General features: G+C 54.9%; 1 long non-coding RNA gene across 4 annotated transcripts; it reads left to right on the top strand.

Annotated features, from left to right (window-relative positions):
* Positions 1 to 781: 781 nt before the first annotated feature.
* Positions 782 to 24621, top strand: LOC127039495 (uncharacterized). 4 transcript variants are annotated; one of them, XR_007771059.1, is made up of 3 exons: positions 782 to 899; positions 5908 to 5982; positions 24542 to 24621. It is a non-coding gene; the product is annotated as an uncharacterized LOC127039495 (long non-coding RNA). The 4 variants fall into 4 exon arrangements; XR_007771060.1 differs by lacking the exon at positions 782 to 899 and adding an exon at positions 1005 to 1050; XR_007771058.1 differs by lacking the exon at positions 782 to 899 and adding an exon at positions 5642 to 5677.
* The last annotated feature ends 634 nt before the right edge of the window (positions 24622 to 25255 follow it).

The following is a 25255-nucleotide window of genomic DNA, read 5'->3' as shown; positions in this document are numbered from 1 at the left end:
CTCTGACCCAGCAGCCCCCACTCCCCTCCCAGAGCCGGGGAGAGAACCCAGGAGTCCTGGCTCCCAGCCCCCCCGCTCTAACCACCAGCCCCCACTCCCCTCCCAGAGCCGGAGAGAGAACCCAGGAGTCCTGACTCCCAGCCCCCCTGCTCTGACCCACCAGCCCCCACTCCCCTCCCAGAGCCAGGGAGAGAACCCAGGAGTCCTGACTCCCAGCCCCCCTGCTCTGACCCACCAGCCCCCACTCCCCTCCCAGAGCCAGGGAGAGAACCCAGGAGTCCTCGCTCCCAGCCCCCCTGCTCTAACCACCAGCCCCCACTCCGGTCCCAGAGTGAGGGGAGAACCCAGGCGTCCTGGCCCTCAGTCAGTGCATCCTCTTGACCAAGAGGTGCGAGGGGGGTAGGTAGCTCCGCTGCCCAGGGCCCGGGAGGGGGCGGCCTGGCCCAGCTCAGGCAGGGGGGGCACAGGAGTGGGGCCAGCCGAGCGGTGTGGGCAGCTGGCGCGGTACCAGCCCCGGAGAGCTCTCCTGCCTCGCCCTCTCGGGCCTGGGGGAGCGTACTGGGCCAGGATCAGTGGGGCGCGAGGGGGGTCACTCACATCCCTGCCGGGAACTGGACTTCGCTCCTGGGGGCACCCACTGCCAGACCACTGGCCTCTTAGGGGGTGGGGGTACACACGCTGTTTCTGTGTGAGCCAAATGGGGGCTGGGAGCCAGGACTCCTGGGTTCTCTCCGTGGCCCTGGGAGGGGAGTGGGGGCTGGTGGTCAGAGCAGGGGGGGCTGGGAGCCAGGACTCCTGGGTTCTCTCCCTGGCTCTGGAGGAGAGTGGGAGCTGGGGGGTTAGAGCAGGGGGGCTGGGAGCCAGGACTCCTGGGTTCTCTCCCTGGCTCTGGGAGGGGAGTGGGGGCTGGTGGGTCAGAGCAGGGGGGGCTGGGAGCCAGGACTCCTGGGTTCTCTCCCCAGCTCTGGGAGGGGAGTGGGGGCTGGTGTGCTAGAGCCGGGGGTCTGGGAGCCAGGACTCCTGGGTTCTCTCCCTGGCTCTGGGAGGGGAGTGGGGGCTGGTGGGTTGGAGCAGGAGGGGCTGGGAGCCAGGACTCCTGGGTTCTCTCGCACTCTGGGGGGAGTCTCAGGCCTGTATTTTCTCCTCTGTGCTTTGTCTACTTAGCCTGGGAGCTCTGTGGGGCAAGGCCTGTCTCCTCCTCTGTCTCTGAAGCCTCCTCCTCCCCATGGGGGCCCTGATCCCATTCAAGGGAGGGTCCGGAATGGTGCCTGGCCCAATGGGCCCCCAGTGTGGGGGTGCTCCCTGAGCCCCACTGACAATTAGTGATTGTGGGGTTTCGGTTAGTGGACCGTGCACACCCCTTTGCCCCCAGCAGAGGTGCCCAAGCAGCCCCCTCCTTCCTGGGCGCTCCCCCGCCGTACGGGGCTCCTGACACACAGCTCCGAGGGGGCAGCGAGCTGGGTTCTCCGGCCAGGCCCTGCGCCAGGCCACACAGAGCCTCCCTTGTGCGGCGGTGGATCCCTCCCTCGCGGGACGCCCGTCACCTGCCTGACAGTTCTGGGCGAGCCGGCTCCGCACGGGACAATGGGCCGTTTGTCGCCCCAGCCACGCATGTGTGGTTCCCACGCTTCCGCCATGGGAAGGCACCGGGGTTCCCGGACCCGGATCTCCCGGCCCTCAGGAGCCAACAAGCTGAACCTGCCCCCCAACTTAACCCCCCAGCCCCCACTCCCCTCCCAGAGCTGTGGAGAGAACCCAGGAGTCCTGGCTCCCAGCCCCCCCGCTCTAACCACCAGCCCCCACTCCCCTCCCAGAGCCAGGGAGAGAACCCAGGAGTCCTGGCTCCCAGCCCCCCTGCTCTAACCCCCCAGCCCCCCCTCCCTTCCCCTCCCCTCCCCGAGCCGGGGAGAGAACCCAGGAGTCCTGGCTCCCAGCCCCCCCTGCTCTAACCACCAGCCACCACTCCCCTCCGAGAGCCAGGGGAAGAACCCAGGAGTCCTGGCTCCCAGCCCTCCCTGCTCTAACCCACCAGCCCCCACTCCCCTCCCAGAGCCAGGAGAGAACCCAGGAGTCCTGGCTCCCAGCCCCCCCTGCTCTAACCCACCAGCCCCCCCTCCCCTCCCAGAGCCAGAGGGAGAACCCAGGAGTCCTGGCTCCCAAACCCCCCTGCTCTAACCTACCAGCCCCCACTCCCCTCCCAGACCCAGGGGGAGAACCCAGGAGTCCTGGCTCCCAGCCCCCCCTGCTCTAACCACTAGACCCCATTGCCTTCCCAGAGCCAGGGAGAGAACCCAGGAGTCCTGGCTCCCAGCCCTCCCTGCTCTAACCCACCAGCCCCCACTCCCGTCCCAGAGCTGGGGAGAGAACCCAGGAGTCCTGGCTCCCAGCCCCCCCTGCTCTAACCCACCAGCCCCCACCCCCCTCCCAGAGCCAGGGAGGGAACCCAGGAGTCCTGACTCCCAGCACCCCCTGCTCTAACCAGCAGCCCCCACTCCTCTCCCGGAGCAGGGGAGAGAACCCAGGAGTCCTGGCTCCCAGCCCCCCCTGCTCTAACCACCAGCCCCCACTCCTCTCCCAGAGCCAGGAGAGAACCCAGGAGTCCTAGCTCCCAGCCCTCCCCGCTCTAACCACTTACCCCCCCTCAACCTAACCCACCAGCCCCCACTCTCCTTCCCACCATTGTGATTAAGGTCCAGGTGTCAAATCCTGCAGACCCAGTGCCTCCCTGCATGTTCCTGGGACCCCGCATAGTGTGTGTGGGGGGGTCCCATTCCTGATAGCTTTGTCGCACATGGGCTGGGGGGGGTGCGGGGGGCACAGACGGCCAGAGGATCAGGCCTTTAGTGTCTGTGCAGCTTGATTCCCCGCCCCCCACAGCTTTGCAGATGGGGGCAGCTCTTCTCTGGGGCTTGGGGGAGAAAGCCACAGGTGGGGGCTGGGAGGGGGTGGGTGCATGCTGCTGTGCTGGGACTGGGGCTTTGAAGGGGTCAATTTTCCACAGGGATCCAGATCAGTGATGCCGCTGCCAGATTCCCTGTTAGGCTGGAGGCCGCCGAGGGCCTCGTGAAAGCTGTTTGCTAAGGGCGATCCTCCTGGGCGTCAGTGCCAAAAGCAATTAAGCCCCTCGGTGCAGCGATAGCCAGAGAGGACAGAAAGCCACCGCCCAAGGTCCTGCACCACGCAAACCATCTAGTTGGCTCAGATGGCTCATTTTATTCCTTCTGGAAATACTGTTTGGTGGGCATAGAAACTTTTTGCAGCACTGTGGCAGGGCTGGGAAAATTTTGTTTTGGAAAAAAAACAATTCCATTGTTTCCACCCATTTTTTTATAACTACATCATAGAAATGTAGGGCAGGATGAGACCCCCAGAGGTCATGTTATCCAGCCCCCTGCGACACGGCTTCACCTCCTGGGTCTCTCCTTGGAGCATTCAGCATGCTCTGCCCCTCCGTGCGCTTCCCACAATGAGCCCACCCAGGTGGGGTCCTGGAGGGGCCACAGGGTCCTGCCCCCCCCACTTTGCAGTCAGACGTGACTCTCAGCCAGCCAGTAACACAGAGGTTTATTCGATGACAGGAACAGGGTCTAACACAGAGCTTGTAGATACAGCGAACCGGACCCCTCAGCCGGGTCCATTCTGGGGGGCAGTGAGCCAGACCCCCACGTCTGCACTTTACTCCTCAATCCCAGCCAGCTTCAGACTGAACCCCCCTCCAGCCCCTCCTTTCTGGCCTTTGTCTCTTTCCCGGGCCAGGAGGCCACCTGATCTCTTTGTTCTCCCCCACCTTTAGCATCCCCTTGCAGGGGGAAGGGCCCCGGCCATTAGTTGCCAGCAGACAGAGTGTCGGCCATTTAAGGAGACTTAAGAAATGCATAGGGGAAACTGAGGCACCCACCCGGTATTCAGAGGAAACATTAAGAACAGTCCCACATCATCACACCAAGTTAAATGTCGACCATCCTTGACAGGGATTTGGCCAACCAAGCCTTAAAAACCACCCCCTGTGACAGGGACCCCACAAGCTCCCTCGGTTCGTTCCCTTGGAGTTAGAAAGATTGAACCCAAATCTCCCTCGCTGCCGATGCTCATGACGTCGTCTTAGCCCAGCCCTTAACAGCGGCGAAATCTTCGGCTCCCGCCCCCCCACCCCTGTTTACTGAGCGGCAGCTCGTTCCTTTCCGGCCATTTGTCCCATTTCACCGCGGGGCGTTCGAATCCTGCCCCCGGCCTGCAAAGTGCAGCTGCCCCCCCCCCCCCGCAGCTTCGGGGCCAGCTGCAAAATTTTAAACACGTACTCAGGTCGCTCCGTTTGCCAAGGGATCCAGGAAAATATCGAAAGGGACCAACTCCAGGGGTGAGCCCTGCGGGATCCCCCCCCCCCCCACTAGCGGGATGGTGAGCCATGGTAACTACACTTCAACCAGTCGTGCGCCCACCTTCTAGTGAAAGTGACCAGACAGCAAGTGTGAAAAATCCGGGTGGGGGGTAATAGGAGCCTATATAAGACCAAGACCCCAAAATCAGGACTATCCCTATAAAATTGGGACAGCTGGTCAACCCACTTCTAGTAATTTCATCTGGACCACACGTTGCTAGTCTGGGCAGGGGATTGTGTCAAACACCTAACGACAATCACGCTATATCCTGTCCACTGTGCCGTTCCGCCACGAGGCCACTAGGGATTAGCTTGGTTTGGCGGGGTCCTGGGAAATCCACGTTGGCTGTGCCTTGTAATCCTATTATCCTGCAGGTTCGGAGCGGTTAATCCTTTGTTCCCGCGGCGTTTCGCTGTTCGGGCCAAAAGTCCCTTCGAAAGCCACGTACTAACCTCGGGGATCTCACCCGTCTCCCACCAGGAGGATAATCACTAGCGGCTCGGAGCGGTTCTCAGGCTGGGGGGGTCCTGTCGCCGGGAGGTCGTGAGATCACCAGGCCTGGGCCAGCAGCCGCTGCTCTGCAGCCGCCCAGCCCCGAAGGCAGCGCTGCCGCCGGCCGCAGTGGAGACATCGGGTGGCAAGGGCCCGTGGGGGCTCCCCTGGGGATGCCCAATCAGTCGCTATCCCTTTTTCCGCATGCGGGAGCCTGGGATGTTTTCAAAAGGTGGCTGGGCCCAGCACCGAAACCCCTTTTAGAGTCTAGGGGACCCCCTTCGACACCATCTGTCTCGCGTGGAAATTGGCCCCAGAAACTAAAGCCAATCTTGGACACCCCCAATTTTTTGCAGGACGGGAAATCTGCATAGATCCTGGCCGAAGCTGGGGGGCTCCACTGCGCCGGCCGGGGACGAGGGGGGTCCCCAGGCTCAGATGGCCTCAGTGGGGTGCTGTCCCCCGGGCAGCCCAGATCTCAGCTCAGTTCCCCTTTGGGGGGGATTTTTCCGGGGTGCGGGCCAGCCGTGCTGCCCCACAGCTCCCCGGCACATGAGGGCATTGGTCTCCGGCCCGTGCTCGTTGGCACGACCCACCGGGCAGGGCCTGTGGGGCAACCCGGAGGATGTCTCCACCTTGTCTGCTGGAGCCCTGTTGATGTATAACATGAACTGGCTGCGGCCCAGGGTGGAAATGAGAAAAAATCAAAAAGATCCTGGAGCTGGGAATGCAAACAGAGGTGGGGGGTGGGATGGGTAGCCTGGCCATCAGGACTCCTGGGTTCTCTCCCTGGCTCTGGGAGGGGAGTGGGGGCTGGTGAGTTAGAGCAGGTGGAGGCTGGGAGCCAGGACTCCTGGGTTCTCTCCCCAGCTCTCGGAGTGGAGTGGGGGCTGGGTGGTCAGAGCAGGGTGGGCCAGGAGCCAGGACTCCTGGGTTCTCTCCCTGGCTCTGGGAGGGGAGTAGGGGCTGGTGGCTTAGAGCAGGGGGGGCTGGGAGCCAGGACTCCTGGGTTCTCACCTCGGCTCTGGGAGGGGAGTGGGGGCTGGTGGGTTAGAGCAGGGGGGGCTGGGAGCCAGGACTCCTGGGTTCTCTCCCCGGCACTGGGAGGGGAGTGGGGCCGGGGGGGTTAGAGCGAGGGGGGCTGCCAGCCAGGACTCCTGGGTTCTCTCCCCAGCTCTGGGAGGGGAGTGGGGCTGGTGGGTTAGAGCGGGGAGGCTGGGAGCCAGGACTCCTGGGTTCTCACCTCGGCTCTGGGAGGGGAGTGGGGGCTGATGGGTTGGAGCAGGGGGCCTGGGAGCCAGGACTCCTGGGTCCTCTCCCCGGCACTGGGAGGGGAGTGGGGGCTGGGGGGTGAGAGCGGGGGGAGCCAGGACGCCTGGGTTCTAACCCCCTACAGGAAGTGGAGGCCTGTGGTAAGCTTTGATTACATTACGGGCACAGTGATTGTCTCGGGTTTTCTGTAGACTCAGGCAGGCCTCCTGTGGGAAAGCCAACACCTAGAGATTAGGAGAGCAGCGAAGTCCCATTGGCTCTGCCCTACAAGCTTCCTTCTCCCCCCTCCCAGTTCTGTGCCTCATTTTCCCCACCTGGCAAATCACTGGCAGGTGCCCTCAGTTGGATTGCCAGGCCAGCTCGCCCGGCAACACTGGCTGCTTTGATCCCCGCAGCGGGGTAAACAGAACGACTGAGTGCAGGCCTGGCTCAGCTCGCCTCGCTTCACTCCGCTGACATGTCACGGTCACGGGGCGGCCGCTGGGAACGGGCCCAGCTTTCCTCGGCCTTGTGTGCTCCTGGCTGGCAGCTCCGTCAACAGCAACCCGCTTCCTGCTCGGGGCCTCGGAGCTCCCAGCCGGCTGGGCTGGGCTGGGCTGGGAGGGACGGAAGCGCATTGATCTGTGTTGCTAGTCAAGGCCAGTGTGTAACATGCTGGAAAGCACCTGTCCCTGGGTCTGCCAAGAGCCTGAGCCCGTTGCCGTGAGATGAGGGAGCTTCCCTGAGCCCGACTGATGCAGCGACGGTGCCTGGGTCTGCCGAGAGCCTGAGCCCGTCGCCGTGAGACAGGAGAGCTTCCCTGAGCCCGACTGATGCAGCGACGCTGCCTGGGTCTGCCGAGAGCCTGAGCCCGTCGCCGTGAGACGGGGGAGCTTCCCTGAGCCCGGCTGATGCAGCGACGCTGCCTGGGTCTGCCGAGAGCCTGAGCCCATCGCTGTGAGACGGGGGAGCTTCCCTTAGCCCGGCTGATGCAGCGATGCTGCCTGGGTCTGCCGAGAGCCTGAGCCCGTCGCCGTGAGACAGGAGAGCTTCCCTGAGCCCGGCTGATGCAGCGACGCTGCCTGGGTCTGCCGAGAGCCTGAGCCCGTCGCCGTGAGACGGGGGAGCTTCCCTGAGCCCGACTGATGCAGCGCCGCTGCCTGGGTCTGCTGAGACCCTGAGCCCGTCGCTGTGAGATGAGGGAGCTTCCCCGAGCCTGGCTGATGCAGCGACGCTGCCTGGATCTGTCGATAGCCTGAACCCGTTGCTGTGAGATGAGGGAGCTTCCCCGAGCCTGGCTGATGCAGCGCCGCTGCCTGGGTCTGCTGAGAGCCTGAGCCCGTCGCCGTGAGACGGGGGAGCTTCCCCGAGCCTGACTGATACAGCGACGCTGCCTGGGTCTGCCGAGAGCCTGAGCCCGTCGCCGTGAGACGGGGGAGCTTCCCTGAGCGCGGCTGATGCAGCGCCGCTGCCTGGGTCTGCCGAGAGCCTGAGCCTGTCGCTGTGAGATGGGGGAGCTTCCCTGAAGCTGACTGACGTGGCGCCGCTGCCTGGGTCTGCCAAGAGCCTGAGCCCGTCGCCGTGAGAGGAGGGAACTTCCCCGAGCCCGGCTGATGCAGCGACACTGCCTGGGTCTGCCGAAAGCCTGAGCCCGTCACCGTGAGACGAGGGAACTTCCCCAAGCCTGGCTGATGCAGCGACGCTGCCTGGGTCTGCCGAGAGCCTGAGCCCGTCGCCGTGAGACAGGGGAGCTTCCCTGAGCCCGACTGATGCAGCGACACTGCCTCGGTCTGTCAAGAGCCTGAGCCCATCACCATGAGACGAGGGAGTTTCACCGAGCCCGGCTGATGCAGCGATGCTGCCTGGGTCTGTCGAGAGCCTGAGCCCATCGCTGTGAGACAGGGGAGCTTCCCTGAGCCCGACTGATGCAGCGCCGCTGCCTGGGTCTGCCGAGAGCCTGAGCCCGTCGCCATGAGACAGGGGAGCTTCCCTGAGCCCTACTGATACAGCGACGCTGCCTGGGTCTGCCGAGAGCCTGAGCCCGTCACCGTGAGACGAGGGAACTTCCCCGAGCCCGGCTGATGCAGCGACGCTGCCTGGGTCTGCCGAGAGCCTGAGCCCATCACCGTGAGACAGGGGAGCTTTCCTGAGCTCGACTGATGCAGCGACGCTGCCTGGGTCTGCCGAGAGCCTGAGCCCGTCGCCATGAGACAGGGGAGCTTCCCTGAGCCCTACTGATACAGCGACGCTGCCTGGGTCTGCCGAGAGCCTGAGCCCGTCACCGTGAGACGAGGGAACTTCCCCGAGCCCGGCTGATGCAGCGACACTGCCTGGGTCTGCCGAAAGCCTGAGCCCGTCACCGTGAGACGAGGGAACTTCCCCAAGCCTGGCTGATGCAGCGACGCTGCCTGGGTCTGCCGAGAGCCTGAGCCCGTCGCCGTGAGACAGGGGAGCTTCCCTGAGCCCGACTGATGCAGCGACACTGCCTCGGTCTGTCAAGAGCCTGAGCCCATCACCATGAGACGAGGGAGTTTCACCGAGCCCGGCTGATGCAGCGATGCTGCCTGGGTCTGTCGAGAGCCTGAGCCCATCGCTGTGAGACAGGGGAGCTTCCCTGAGCCCGACTGATGCAGCGCCGCTGCCTGGGTCTGCCGAGAGCCTGAGCCCGTCACCGTGAGACGGGGGAGCTTCCCTGAGCCCAGCTGATGCAACGACGCTGCCTGGGTCTGCCGAGAGCCTGAGCCCATCGCTGTGAGACAGGAGAGCTTCCCTGAGCCCAGCTGATGCAGCGACGCTGCCTGGGTCTGCCGAGAGCCTGAGCCCATCGCTGTGAGACAGGGGAGCTTCCCTTAGCCCAGCTGATGCAACGACGCTGCCTGGGTCTGCCGAGAGCCTGAGCCCATCGCTGTGAGACAGGAGAGCTTCCCTGAGCCCGGCTGATGCAGCGACGCTGCCTGGGTCTGCCGAGAGCCTGAGCCCGTCACCATGAGACAGGAGAGCTTCCCTGAGCCCGGCTGATGCAGCGACGCTGCCTGGGTCTGCCGAGAGCCTGAGCCCATTGCCCGGTGAGGGAGGGAACTGCCCCGAGTGACAGATGCAGCGACGGTGCTTGTGTCTGCAGTAAATTGGAGGCCAAGTGACATCTTATGAACTGGGTGGGGAGGAAATATCCCATTTCAGGGCACCGTGGTTTTTGCTGCCGCCGGGTTGGCACTGAAAGCTCTGGGGCGAAATCTTCCGCCCAACAGGGAAACAAGCTTTGTCGCTCGGGTCTTAGGAACCGTAAACCCCTTTCAGCCATGGCCCCTTCGCTGTCTGGCTAATGTCCCGAGCCAGTGACACGCACTGGAGCCAAGTCTGTCTGCCAAGAGCTAGATTTACCAGTCTGCCCAGTTTGTGTGGGGGGGGGGCAATGGGGCAGAACCAGGAGACTGGGGTGGGGGGTAGGAGCAAGGGGGTGAATTGATCAGCTGCGGCTTGGGTCCCGGCCCTGGTGTTTGGCAGCCTGGACCCCGCAGACCCACCACGTCAGGCCGGCACGGTGCAGCTGGGGGTCCCGGGGGCCCACTGGGGATTACGATGCAGTGTGGACACTCACTCAGAGCGGCTTCCTGCCACTCAGCGCCCCCCTCCACACTGAGGGCCAGCACGGGGGGAGAGGGTACATGCCTTGCTTCTGGGTGAGACAAATATAGTGGTGAGAGGCTGGGAGCCAGGACTCCTGGGTTCTTTCCCTGGCTCTGGGAGGGGAGTGGGGGCTGATGGTTAGAGCAGGGGGGCTGGGAGTCAGGACTCCTGGGTTCTCTCCCCGGCTCTGGGAGGGGAGTGGGGGCTGATGGTTAGAGCAGGGGGGGCTGGGAGCCAGGACTCCTGGGTTCTCTCCTCGGCTCTGGGAGGGGAGTGGGGGCTAGTGGGTCAGAGCGGGGGGTGGGGCAGGGAGCCAGGACTCCTGGGTTCTCTCCTCGGCTCTGGGAGGGGAGTGGGGGCTGGTGGGTCAGAGTGGGGGGTGGGGCAGGGAGCCAGGACTCCTGGGTTCTCTCCTCGGCTCTGGGAGGGGAGTGGGTAAGAGCAGCAGGGGGCTGGCAGGCAGGATACCTGGGTTGATTGCTTAAAAACAAACATCTATTTTACCGGTCTAATTTAGTTAAAGAATTAATGAATTTCGCCAAGTCACGTGATAAATATAATTTAATTAATTTATATACAAAATGCTAAAGTTTGAAACAAAATCTTTTTGGGAATATTTCATTTTTCTGAACAAGTCCATGCATTCATCCGGCCATCCTGTTCCGAGCCAGAAGTGAATTTTGAAATCGTTTTATTGTTTTTAAATAACCAGCACTGCGCCCCGTCATAGAGTCCCCTGCAGTGTTTAATGACAAAAATTGCCACTTTTTCAAAGCAGCGACCGTCCGACTTGATGGTTTCAGTCATGGAGTGTGGGGGAGTCAGGGCCCTGCACCCCTGTTCCTGTGATCCCCCGGGACTCTCAGCCAGATGGGAAAACAGCAGGTTTTTTAGCCGACAGGAACGCAGTCCACACCAGAGCTTGTAGGTACAGAGAACAGGGCCCTTCAGTCAGGTCCACTTTGGGGCCAGGGAGGCCAGACCCTGGGTCTGGGCCTCCCTCTGTTTCCCCAGCCAGCTCCAAACTGGAACTCGCCAGCCCCTCCTCTGGGCCTTCGTCCCTTTCCCGGGCCAGGAGGCCCCTGATCTCTTTGTTCTCCAATCCCTTCAGTTGGCACCTTGCAGGGGAAGGGATCAGGCCATCAGTTGCCAGCAGACAGGGTGTCGCCATTCTCTGTGCAGACCCATCACATTGTCCATCTAGGGCTCTGAAACCATCACACCCCCTTCTCCCATCATTTAGACACTTAAGAATTGCACAGGGGAAACTGAGGCACCCACATCGTATTCAGATAAACCATTAAGAACATTCCCGCTTCGTCACAGTTTCGCCTGTGTTTTTTCACCAAGTTTTTGTTGTCATTTTTGTCATCAGAATTTTTTTCATGTCTCTTTTAGCACAGTTCCTGAATGAGACATTGTAAGTTGTGATTGGTTCTTTAAAACTTGGAATAATTACTTCAAATAATAATAATTATGAGCTTGATTAATAACATAAATTATAATAATAATAATAATTGCACCATGGCCCAGACCCCATGGGCGTTAAGTGCCCAAATCCATTTGACGCTCTGGGCCCATGTGACTCGGCTCATCAAATAATTCTTTATAAACTTGGCCTAATTTTGAGTCTTTCTTAGTTTGCTAGGCAGGAGAGGGTCACAAGGACCTTACATCTACGACCTGAAAGAAAACAGAAAAAGAGAACTGATGCAGCGACGCTGCCTGAGTCTGCCGAGAGCCTGAGCCCGTCGCTGTGAAATAAAAATTGGCTTGGAAAATCTTTCCAAACTTTTAAAAAGGAACCAAAAACTGGATTTTTGTTGCCGTGTTTTCTATCATCCTCTTTTTATAATTAGTTACTGTGTCTGTCGCATCAGTCATGGACCGATTGCAGTAGGTGCTACAGAATTTGGTAGGTGTATTGCAGTATCATCGAGGCACCCCAGCGATGGAGCAAGACCCCCTTTGCGTTAGCTACAGTACAAACACCGAACTCTTAGGTTTGTAACCTGCTGTTCACCACTGTAGCATCTGGGCTCCTTCCATCTGAAATACCTTTGAGGATCTGGGCTTGCCTGAGCCTACTTAATCCTGCCTTGGGGGCTGGACTAGATGACCGGCCCGAAATTTCTATGGAAATCGAGGGCTAGTGCAAAGTCCCTAGTGGGGACACACGTCTCACTTTTCAGGGTAAAAGCTCTGGTTGGGAGAGGGTTTCGGAGCGAGTGCTGTGTGGGAACTATTTAATGAGCAATTCTACGGTGTCTAAATTTGCGCTGAATCGGATGAGTGCCAACACATTGCAAAATGTCTTGCGAAACAAAAGTTCCCAACACGGTTCATTCCAGGGCCATGGAATCATTTCATTTCCATTTTGAAATGTTGATTAATTTTTTTTTTGGAGGGGAGGAGGGGTCAATTTTCCAGTATGGAAAAAATGTCAAAACAAAAACTCAAAATGTTCCCACATGAAAACATCAAAATGGAGCCTTTCAACCCTGTCAAAATGCTTTTTGCCAGAGGTTTTTTTTAAAAAAATCCAAAACAGAATTCCACTAAATTTGCCACATTCCCAAAAGGTATGTTCAGTTTTAGTGAAATGACATAAGAACATAAGAGCGGCCGGACCGGGTCAGACCAAAGGTTCATCTAGCCCAGTATCTGTCTACTGACAGTGGCCAATGCCAGGTGCACAAGGGAGTGAACCTAACAGGCAATGATCAAGTGATCTCTCTCCTGCCATCCATCTCCATTCTCTGACAAACAGAGGCTAGGGACACCATTCCTTACCCATCCTGGCTAATAGTCATTAATGGACTTAACTTCCATGAATTTATCCAGTTCTCTTTTAAGCCCTGTTATAGTCCCAGCCTTCACAACCGCCTCAGGCAAGGAGTTCCACAAGTTGACTGTGCGCTGTGTGAAGAAGAACTTTCTTTTATTTGTTTTAAACCCGCTGCCCATTAATTTCATTTGGTGACCCCTAGTTCTTGTATTATGGGAACAAGTAAATAACTTTTCCTTATGCACTTTCTCCACATCACTCATGATTTTATAGACCTCTATCATATCCCCCCTTAGTCTCCTCTTTTCCAAGCTGAAGAGTCCTAGCGTCTTTAATCTTTCCTCATATGGGACCTTCTCCAAACCCCTAATCATTTTAGTTGCCCTTTTCTGAATCTTTTCTAGTGCTAGAATATCTTCTTTGAGGTGAGGAGACCACATCTGTACAGTATTCAAGATGTGGGCGTACCATGGATTTATATAAGGGCAATAAGATATTCTCCATCTTATTCTTTATCCCCCCTTTTAAATCTCAATCTTTTCCTCTTTTTTTTGAAAGTATTGTTCATTTTGGGGTTGGTGGAGAACAGCGTTTCCTAGACTGGGGATCCTGACCCAAAAGGGGGTCTCAAGACTATGGTGGGTGGGTTGGGAGAGTGGCGGCTGCCGGGTGGGCGCCCAGGTCCGAAGGCAGCGTCGCCGCCAGCAGCAGCAGCGCAGAAGAAGGGGTGACATCATGGGGGGGGGGTCTTCATAGCCTGAAACATTTTCAAAGGGGATCTCGGCCAAAAAAGTTTGAGACCCCCCCCCACTCCGAGGCAGAAAAGTTAACTCACCCCTGGAGTGCCCCCTCATGGATGGGTTTGGTGCAGTGGGACGTTTCTAGCCGCTCCCTTCTGAGGCGTGAACGTCCCACATGGCCAGCTTCCTGCCTGACCCTGGTCATCAACCTGACATCGTGCATTTCCCACCGCTGTCAGTCATGGCCAGCGGGCATCTCCCAGGAGGCTTTCACCCACCCTTGAAAGTGAAAAAAAAACGCACCAGATGCGATTCCTGCCCCTTCCCTGGGCTTAAACCTTTAACCCATCCCAGGGTCTCAGCTTTTCTGACGCCGACGAGTGACCTCCCTGGAGTCCGGCCCCTGGTCTGGAGTCTCAACTCCATCTGCTTGTGGGGTGGCCCACTCCAGCAGGCTCCTGATTCCAGCTCTGACTCCTAGGACCGTGCATCCATCTGTGACGGTGATAGGGGCTGATTGGAAGGGGGGTGCGTCACGTTCCTGAGGGCTTCTCAAAGAAGAGGGTTGGCGGAGTTCCTGGGAGCCACTCAAAATGCTGGAGTTCCCCAAAGGAACGGCCGCTTGACCGGTGCTTTGTGGCTCTGCCTTGTCCCAGAGGCCATCAGCTGCCAGGCCGGCTCAGGAATCAAAATCTGGTCTTTGATTTGTCTGAGCCGTTCATTGCTCCAAAGATAAGGACGAGGGACATTTGACCGGCCTGGGATGGTGAGTGGCAGGCAGCCACTTCCCATGCCAGCTGGAGTCTGTGCACAGAATCACAGAGCAGAGGGTTCGAAGGGACCGCAAAGGTCACCTAGTCTCATTCCCCCACTGTCTTCAAATGGGGGGTGTGTTCGGTGGGACTCTGGCTCTGGGCCTGGCACGAGTCAGTAGTGTCATCAATGCTTTGATGGTAAATGTAAAACCACTGCTGATCAAATTAGTGGATGGCAGAAAGATTGGTGAGGAGAGGGCAGTCATACAGAGCAACCTGGATCCCTTGGTAAGCTGGGCTCATGCCAGAAACATGTATTTTGATATTATTAATTAATTATTATTATATAAGCAGATAGATTTTTGGGTGGGACGGTGGATAGATAAATCATGGAATGGTTAGATAGATGGCTGAATAGATGGATGGAGGAGTGCATGGGTGAATGGATGGACAGATACAGAAAAGATTGGATGGATTGATGGAGAGAGAGAGAGAAAAAAGATTGAATGGATGAGTGCAGGAGTGAATGGATGGCTAGATGGATGGAAGGATGAGTGCATGAGTGGATGGATGGACAGATAGAGGGATAAAAGATTGGATGGATGGATGGATGGATGGATGGATGAAGAGAGAGAGAGAGAAAAAAGATTGGATGGATGAGTGCAGGAGTGAATGGATGGATAGATGGATGGAAGGATGAGTGCATGGGTGGATGGATGGACAGATAGAGGGTTAAAAGATTGGATGGATGGATGGAGAGAGAGAGAGAAAAGATTGAATGGATGAGTGCAAGAGTGAATGGATGGATAGATGGATGGAAGGATGAATGCATGAGTGGATGGATGGACAGATAGAGGGATAAAAGATTGGATGGATGAAGAGAGAGAGAGAGAAAAAAGATTGGATGGATGAGTGCAGGAGTGAATGGATGGATAGATGGATGGAAGGATGAGTGCATGGGTGGATGGATGGACAGATAGAGGGTTAAAAGATTGGATGGATGGATGGATGGAGAGAGAGAGAGAGAAAAAAGATTGGATGGATGAGTGAAGGAGTGAATGGATGGATAGATGGATGGAAGGATGAGTGCATGGGTGGATGGATGGACAGATAGAGGGATAAAAGATTGGATGGATGGATGGATGGATGGATGGAGAGAGAGAGAGAGAAAAAAGATTGGATGGATGAGTGAAGGAGTGAATGGATGGATAGATGGATGGAAGGATGAGTGCATGAGTGGATGGATGGACAGATAGAGGGATAAAAGATTGGATGGATGGATGGATGGATGGAGAGAGAGAAAAGATTGGATGGATGAGTGCAGGAGTGAATGGATGGATAGATGGATGGAAGGATGAGTGCATGAGTGGATGGATGGACAGATAGAGGGATAAAAGATTGGATGGATGGATGGATGGATGGATGGATGGAGAGAGAGAGAGAGAAAAGATTGGATGGATGAGTGCAGGAGTGAATGGATGGATAGATGGATGGAAGGATGAGTGCATGAGTGGATGGATGGACAGATAGAGGGATAAAAGATTGGATGGATGGGTGGATGAAGAGAGAGAGAGAGAAAAAAGATTGGATGGATGAGTGCAGGAGTGAATGGATGGATAGATTGATGGAAGGATGAGTGCATGAGTGGATGGATGGACAGATAGAGGGATAAAAGATTGGATGGATGGATGGATGAAGAGAGAGAGAGAGAAAAAAGATTGGATGGATGAGTGCAGGAGTGAATGGATGGACAGATGGATGGAAGGATGAGTGCATGGGTGGATGGATGGACAGATAGAGGGTTAAAAGATTGGATGGATGGATGGATGGAGAGAGAGAGAGAGAAAAGATTGGATGGATGAGTGCATTAGTGAATGGATGGATAGATGGATGGAAGGATGAGTGCAGGAGTGGATGGATGGACAGATAGAGAGATAAAAGATTGGATGGATGGATGGATGGATGGATGGAGAGAGAGAGAAAAGATTGGATGGATGAGTGCATTAGTGAATGGATGGATAGATGGATGGAAGGATGAGTGCAGGAGTGGATGGATGGACAGATAGAGAGATAAAAGATTGGATGGATGGATGGATGGATGGAGAGAGAGAGAGAGAAAAGATTGGATGGATGAGTGCAGGAGTGAATGGATGGATAGATGGATGGAAGGATGAGTGCATGGGTGGACAGACTGATGGATGGATAGAGAAATCATTGGAGGTACGGAAGAATGAGTGAGTGGGTGAAAGGACAGAAGGATGGATAGACAGATATTTGGGTAAACGAGCGAATGGGCAGATGGATGGATGGACAGATGGGTGGATGGATGACTGGATAGATAGATCATAGACTCACAGAATATCAGGGTTGGAAGGGACCTCAGGAGGTATCTAGTCCAACCCCCTGCTCAAAGCAGGACCAATGCCAAATAAATCATCCCAGCCAGGGCTTTGTCAGGCTGGGCCTTAAAAACCTCTAAGGAAGGAGATTCCACCACCTCCCTAGGGAACCCATCCCAGTGCTTCACCACTCTCCTAGTGAAATAGTGTTTCCTAATATCCAGCCGAGACCTCCCCCACTGCAACTTGAGACCATTACTCCTTGTTCTGTCATCTGCTACCACTGAGAACAGTCTAGATCCATCCTCTTTGGACCCCAGTTCAGGTAGCTGAAAGCAGCTATCAAATCCCCCCTCAGTCTTCTCTTCTGCAGACTAAATAACCCCAGTTCCCTCAGCCTCTCCTCATAAGTCATGTGCCCCAGCCCCCTGATCATTTTCGTTGCCCTCCGCTGGAGATGAATGAGTGGCTGGACAGACAGATGGATAAATGGATGGATGGACGGACGGATGGATGGATGAATGGTTAGGTACATAGACACTTTCTTCTCCTTTGCCCGAATCCATGAGAAGCCCAGGAGAGACTGATGCATCCGCAAAGCTACCCACGATTCATGAGATGAAAAGAGGAGGCCGAGAAGCTGAGCCAAATCCTGAGAAAAGTGCGGGGGGTGGAAGATGACAGGAGAAACGACCTCACGATATATGGCTGGCGCGAATGGGCCGTGACGGCTGGGAAACCTGTCCTCAGACACAGCCTGCATTGTCCAGCCACCATTCGTCAGAGTTAATGATAAGCTGCCAGTGAAAACATCCTGTCACTTGTGTGGTGGGACAAGAGCACAAACAGAAATTACACTGGGTGAGTGTCCTCGAATGCCTTCCCGGCCAGCCCAGACACGACCTCCCCTCTCAGCCCAGCTGTGCAGGGAAAGCCTATCTCTGTCCCCAGATGTCCCCTCTAGCTCACCTAAATCTATCTCTGCACAGAAGCCCTATCTATCTATCTATCTATCCCCATCCACCCCCTCTATCTATCTATCTATCCCCAGCCATCCCCTCTATCTATCCCCGTCCACCCCCTCTATCTATCTATCTATCTATCTATCCATCCATCCCCAGACACCCCCTATGTCTGTCTGTCTATCTATCTATCCCCATCCACCCCCTCTATTTATCTATCTATCCCCATCCACCCCCTCTATTTATCTATCTATCCATCCCCATCCACCCCCTCTATCTATCTATCTACCTATCTATCCCCATCCACCCCCTCTATCTATCTATCTATCCATCCCCAGACATAGACTCATAGACTCATAGACTCTAGGACTGGAAGGGACCTCGAGAGGTCATCGAGTCCAGTCCCCTGCCCTCATGGCAGGACCAAATACTGTCTAGACCATCCCTGATAGACATTTATCTAACCTACTCTTAAATATCTCCAGAGATGGAGATTCCACAACCTCCCTAGGCAATCTATTCCAGTGTTTAACTACCCTGACAGTTAGGAACTTTTTCCTAATGTCCAACCTAAATCTCCCTTGCTGCAGTTTAAGCCCATTGCTTCTTGTTCTATCATTGGAGGCTAAGGTGAACAAGTTTTCTCCTTCCTCCTGATGACACCCTTTTAGATACCTGAAAACTGCTATCATGTCCCCTCTCAGCCTTCTCTTTTCCAAACTAAACAAACCCAATTCCTTCAGCCTTCCTTCATAGGTCATGTTCTCAAGACCGTTAATCATTCTTGTTGCTCTTCTCTGGACCCTCTCCAATTTCTCTACATCTTTCTTGAAATGCGGTGCCCAGAACTGGACACAATACTCCAGTTGAGGCCTAACCAGCGCAGAGTAAAGCGGAAGAATGACTTCTCGTGTCTTGTTTACAACACACCTGTTAATGCATCCCAGAATCACGTTTGCTTTTTTTGCAACAGTATCACACTGTTGACTCATATTAAGCTTGTGGTCCACTATTACCCCTAGATCTCTTTCTGTCATACTCCTTCCTAGACAGTCTCTTCCCATTCTGTATGTGTGAAACTGATTGTTCCTTCCTAAGTGGAGCACTTTGCATTTATCTTTATTGAACTTCATCCTGTTTACCTCAGACCATTTCTCCAACTTGTCCAGATCATTTTGAATTTTGACCCTGTCCTCCAAAGCAGTTGCAATCCCTCCCAGTTTGGTATCGTCCGCAAACTTAATAAGCGTACTTTCTATGCCAACATCTAAATCGTTGATGAAGATATTGAACAGAGCCGGTCCCAAAACAGAGCCCTGCGGAACCCCACTTGTTATACCTTTCCAGCAGGATTGGGAGCCATTAACAACTACTCTCTGAGTACGGTTATCCAGCCAGTTATGCACCCACCTTATAGTAGCCCCATCTAAATTGTACTTTCCTAGCTTATCTATAAGAATATCATGTGAGACTGTATCAAATGCCTTACTGAAGTCTAGATATATCACATCCACCGCTTCTCCCTTATCCACAAGGCTCGTTATCCTATCAAAGAATGCTATCAGATTAGTTTGACATCCCTTCTATCTATCTATCCCTACCCAACCCATCTATCTATTTATCTATCTATCTATCCCCACCCAATCCTTCTATCTACCCCATCCACCCCCTCTATCTAATCTATCTATCTATCCCCATCAACCCCCTCTATCTAATCTATCTAGCTATCCCCATCCACCCCCTCTATCTATCTATCTATCCCCAGACATCCCTTCTATCTATCTATCTATTCCCATCCACCCCCTCTATCTATCTATTCCCATCCACCCCCTCTATCTATCTATCTATCCCCATACATCCCTTCTATCTATCTATCTATCTATCCCCATACACCCCCTCTATCTAGCTATCCCCATCCACCCCCTCTATCTATCTATCTATCCCCAGACATCCCTTCTATCTATCTATCTATTCCCATCCACCCCCTCTATCTATCTATCCCCATCCACCCCCTCTATCTATCTATCTATCCCCATACATCCCTTCTATCTATCTATCTATTCCCATCCACCCCCTCTATCTATCTATCCCCATCCACCCCCTCTATCTATCTATCTATCCCCATACATCCCTTCTATCTATCTATCTATCTATTCCCATCCACCCCCTCTATCTATTTATCCCCAGCCATCCCCTCTATCTATCCCAGTCCACCCCCTCTATCTATCTATCTATCTATCTATCCCCATCCACTCCCTCTATCTATCTATCCCCATCCACCCCCTCTAGCTATCTATGTATCCCCAGCCATCCCCTCTATCTATCCCCATCCACTCCTTCTATCTATCTATCCCCATCCACCCCATCCATCCATCTATCTATCTATCCCCATCCACCCCATCCATCTATCTATCTATCCCCATCCACTCCATCTATCTATCCCTACCCAACCCATCTATCTATCTATCCCCACCCAATCCCTCTATCTATCTATCCTCATCCACCCCCTCTATCTATCTATCTATCCTCATCCACCCCCTCTATCTATCTATCCCCACCCAATCCCTCTATCTATCTATCCTCATCCACCCCCTCTATCTATCTATCTATCTATCCCCGTCCACTCCCTCTATCTATCTATCTATCCCCATCCACCCCCTCTATCTGTCTACCCCCATCCACCCATCTATCTATCCCCATCCACCCCCTCTATCTATCTATCTATCTATCTATCTATCTATCTATCTATCTATCTATCTATCTATCCCCATCCACCCCATCCATCTATCTATCCCCATCCACCCCATCCATCTATCTATTTATCCCCATCCTCCCCCTCTATCTATCTATGCCCATCCACCCCTCTATCTATCTATCTATCCCCAGACACCCCTCTATCTATCTATCTATCTCTACCCAACCCATCTATCTATCTATCGATCCTCACCCAACCCATCTATCTATCTATCCCCATCCACCCCCTCTATCTATCTATCTATATATCTATCCCCATCCACCCCCTCTATCTATCTATCTATTCCCATCCTCCCCCTCTATCTATTTATCCCCAGACATCCCCTCTATCTATCCCAGTCCACCCCCTTCTATCTATCTATCTATCTATTCCCATCCACTCCCTCTATCTATCTAACCCCATCCACCCCCTCTATCTGTCTATATATCCCCAGCCATCCCCTCTATCTATCCCCGTCCACCCATCTATCTATCTATCTATCTATCTATCTATCTATCTATCTATCTATCTATCTATCTATCTATCTATCTATCTATCCCCATCCACTCCCTCTATCTATCTATCCCCATCCACCCCCTCTGTCTATCTATCTATCCCCATCCACCCCTCTATCTATTTATCTATCCCCATCCACCCCATCCATCCATCTATCTATCTATCCCCAGCCACCCCCTCTATCTATCTATCCCCATCCACCCCCTCTATCTATCTATCTATCTATCCCTACCCAACCCATCTATCTATCTATCTATCTATCCCCACCCAATCCCTCTATCTATCTATCCCCATCCACCCTCTCTATCTATCTATCTATCTATCTATCTATCTATCCATCCATCTCCAGACACCCCCTCTGTCTGTCTGTCTATCTATCTATCTATCTATCTATCTATCTATCTATCTATCCCCATACACCCCCTCTATCTGTCTATCTATCCATCCCCAGACACCCCCTCTATCTATCTATCTATCTATCTATCTATCTATCTATCTATCTATCTATCTATCTATCTATCTATCTATCCTCAGCCATCCCCTCTATCTATCTATCTATCTATTCCCAGATGACCCCCCCTGCACAGAGGGAGGAGAGGGAAGTGCCCCACAGCCCCATAGGGGAGGTGAGGGGGCTGAAGCCCGAACCAGGACTCAGCAGCCAGGCAGCTGCATGGGGCCTGTTCGGCTGGTTGACCAAAGGCCACCCTGGGCCAGTTCAGAGGGCGAGAGCCCAGAAGTCGTGACTTCCGGCCCCCCAGGCCTCCCTCCCAGAGCTCCCAGCCTGGCCCTTTACCCATCCCAAGCAGGGCTGGAGCCTGGCTGGGTTCGCCACGCCCCAGTGGCAGGGGATGGGGCCAGCTGGGAGCAAGAGGCATTAATGAGTCACCCCGTATCTCCTGCACCACGTCACCAAGCAACCTCCTGGTTTACCATCCTTGTCCCAGTCGTTCCCAGCCCTGGGATGGATGGGGGCCAAGGTCTTGGGTTTGGCCTTGATCAAAGCCACTGCGGAGGGGTAAATAATTAACTGGCTGAGCCCTGGCAGCGCTGTCTGGGGCCCCCCATCCCTGGAGCTTGGCAGGGAGAGGAGGCTGGTACGGCCTTCCCCAGAGCCCTCCGGAGCCCGGGCGAAGGAGCAGAAAGAAATCACTTCCCTGCGGGACCAAAGATCGCTGACGATGCTCCAGCCAAGCAAATCCCAGCCCGGGAAGAACCCTGATCTCGGGCGGGATCCGTGCACAATAGGGCCCTGGGCTCGGCCTGGGAGTGCACCGCTCCCAACCCCACTGTGTCGACGAAACACAAGTTATGGGGCTGTGAACCGAGGTCCCTCGGGGACATTTAACACCCTGTGGCATACACGAGGTCAGACTGGGGATGCTCTTGTCCTGTCTAGGCTTAAAAATCGGTGACTTTACCCAACTTCATGGCATAGGGATTTTTTTTTTACATTTCCCCCAATTTCAGTTAAAAAAAATAAAAAAATTCCACTTTGAAATGAAAATCTTTGTTCAATTTCCAGAATATTGGTTCTCTTCGGACAATTCCATTTCGGAAAGTTGTGTCTTTTTGATTACTTTGAAAACATACCCTAATTTCCCCTGGTAGACCTTAAAAAAAACCAACAAGATTAAAACTTTTCAAGGGGAAAAAAAATGACACCGTTGCAAACAGGTCTTTTGTTTTTCTGCCAGTTTTGCACAGTTTTGCTAAAATGGAAATTTGAAACCCGTTTCAAAATGAGAAAGAAAGAAAAGAAAGAAAAAGAAAGAAAATACAGACACATTTTGTCCATTTCCCCCTAGATTTCTTTGCTTTTACAATTTTTGCTCTGGTGAAAATATAACATAGATACAGAGTCTGTCCCGTCTTACGCTGGGGTTACGTTCCACAGTCAGCGCGTAAAATGAAAATCGCAGAGAGTCAAAATTACATTGAGTGGAACGGCGGGTAAAATCGCCCACACTACAGAAACAGTATGTAAATTGTTATTTTTTTTCTTGTTTTTGTTGACCCCGTAAAGCGGAAATCGCGCGTGTTAAATGCACCACAGGTGTGACAGACCTGTACACAATCATTGCAATATTTCCCTGGCGATTTGGGGGGTTGATATCAAACCAATTTTGGGTTCTTTTTGGCAACAGAAAAATAAAAATTTCCAGCCAAAAATCTTTTGGGAGTTTTATTTTTGGACAAAAACGTAACCATTTTTTGTTGGTAGAAAATGCAAATTTCCCATGAAAAATGTGTCTAAATGTAACTTCTGCCAGGCGGAGCCGGCAGCATCCAGGGCCGGGGTCGATATCTAGCGGTTCCTTTTCAATGATCCGACACAAAACCGACTCAAGCCCCCACCCGGTAACCTGGGGAAATGACACACCACGCCTGGGCGCTTCTAGAAAAAAGTCATTCCTGGTTAAAAGAATTAAAATATATATATATATATATATATAAATTCCTCCACGCAAATCCCCAATTGCCAGTGGGTGTTGGATGGGGATTTGCTGGTGAGGGGGAGGGCGTTCGCGAAGCTAAGCATCTTGGGATAACAGACCTATCCTGATTTTACCCAAGCGAGGCCACACCGGGACGGCACAAAGGAGAGCAGAGAGGCCACTGGCAGTGATTGCCGGGTGCTCAAACTTCATCCCCGGTTAGCCACATGCTCCAGGAGCAGCTAAGCGGGTGGGAAAGGCAGCAGCCTCTTGGCATCGCTGTGTCAGGGTAACTCCTGCCAGGCAGAAAAGACCCAGGCCAATGGAGGCAGGCACTGACATTTCCACGGGCGTTGGTCGAGAAAGGTTAGAAAAACCCTCTGAAAGGCTTCTTGCCTCTGAGTGGTGCCAGGTTCAGGAATTGGGTGAGAAACCAGTTACAATCTATGGTCCTGCCATACATGCCCTGTGCCTCAGTTTCCCCAGTTGCGAGCCTGCTTATGGAACAGAGGGAGAGGCGTGCCTTCAGCCGACCCTCATGGAGAAACAATTCATTGCTCCATTGGGGCTGTTTCGATCCTCCCGTACGCCCCAGGGTGGCAAATCTCAGGCCCGGATTCCTGCGTGGAGGCCCGGTAATCTGCCAGAGAAACAGAGTGGGTCTGTAAGAAAGAGACACTCGATTCTGGAGGGGATGGAGAAATAATTATGATTATGATGGTGGCTAATCAACAGCCTCTTATTCCCAGGTGGCACGTGGCTGGATTCAGCTCCCAGCGGTTGGCACCGGCTCCACCTTTGTCCGGCTCTGAGAAATCGCCCATTGTCTTGGGGTCAAAACCAGGGTCCCCGCCCTTCCTCTTGCCCATGCCAAGCCAGGTGTATGCTTCGGGGATTGTGCAACGCGCCAGCTTCTTTTCAACCATGCATCCGGGAGAGACCGCTGCCTGGCCCCGCTCTCCTCGTCCGGGGTGGGGAAAGGTGGGTGGGTAATCCCTGGGGGACGGGCACGCTGTTGTCAGCAGGAAGGGGAGCAGGTGATTGAGGCCCGTGCCAGCTTGGATCGCCGCCCGAGAGAAGCTTATAGCGTCCCCCGCTATCGCAAGGGAGTGTGCGTCTTGGCTCTCCCTGCAGGATCAGCCGGAGCCAAGATTTTCCCTCTGCATCAGCACTCGGCAGCGGATTTTGCACTCCACCCCAGAACGGGCTGCACTTGGGGGCAGGTTCCTGGGAGCCCCGGCACCAAGAGAAAGGGGTTTGCTGGCAGGAGGGCCAGGCCGGGGGCTGGTTCCTGGAGGGGAAGTTTGGGATTGAGATGGGACAGATGCAGCTCGAGCTGGAGTCAAAGGGGCCCATTACGGCCTGGGTGAAGGTCAACATGACCTGCAGGAGGGCTGGAGGGAAAGCCGTGGGATCACGTGCCAGGGAGGGGGGAGGACATATTGCGGCATCCCACCACCTAGGAGAGGCATGCTGGGAGCCAGGACTCCTGGGTTCTCTCCCCGGCTCTGGGAGGGGAGTAGAGGCTGGTGGGTTAGAGCAGGGGGGGCTGGGAGCCAGGACTCCTGGGTTCTCTCCCCGGCTCTGGGAGGGGATTTGGGGTTGGGAGGCTGGAGTGGTGAGTGGAGTGAGAGCCAGGACACCTGGGTTCTCACCCAGCTGTGGGGAACGGGGAGGCGGGGCCTGTTTGAACACAAAATCTAACCACCCTCATGACATCCTCTGGGCACCGAGCCCCACAGCGGAGAGAGCTCTGGGTGCTTCCTGCCCCCTCGGGACACCTGCCACGGGCAGTGCCTGGGGCCAGCTCGCAGCGTTTGCCCTGGGGCCGGGCCTCAGCAGGGCGGTTGCAGTAAACGGGCTGCTCGCCTGGCTGGTGAGTGGGGAACCGGTTCAGGACCGGCCCCGGGTACGTCACCACCCCTTGCTGGCTGAAAGCTGGCAACCCCTACCCTGCTGCTCAGGGGGACTCTCCTTCTGTTCAGCTCTAAGTGCCCAGCCACACTGCACAGTTGGGGAAACTGAGGCACAGGGCATGTATGGCACGACAACAGATAGCATCCAGGAGTCCTGGCTCCCTGCTCTAACCACCAGCCCCCACTTCCCTCCCAGCGCTGGGGAGAGAACCCAGGAGTCCTGGCTCCCAGCCCCCCCTGCTCTAACCCACCAGCCCCTACTCCCCTCCCAGAGCCGGGGAGAGAACTCAGGAGTCCTGGCTCCCAGCCCCCCTGCTC

The sequence above is a fragment of the Gopherus flavomarginatus genome, chromosome 23, assembly GCF_025201925.1.
Source record: "Gopherus flavomarginatus isolate rGopFla2 chromosome 23, rGopFla2.mat.asm, whole genome shotgun sequence".
NCBI classification, from domain to species: domain Eukaryota; kingdom Metazoa; phylum Chordata; order Testudines; family Testudinidae; genus Gopherus; species Gopherus flavomarginatus.
This window is presented reverse-complemented; position numbering and strand designations above follow the sequence as displayed.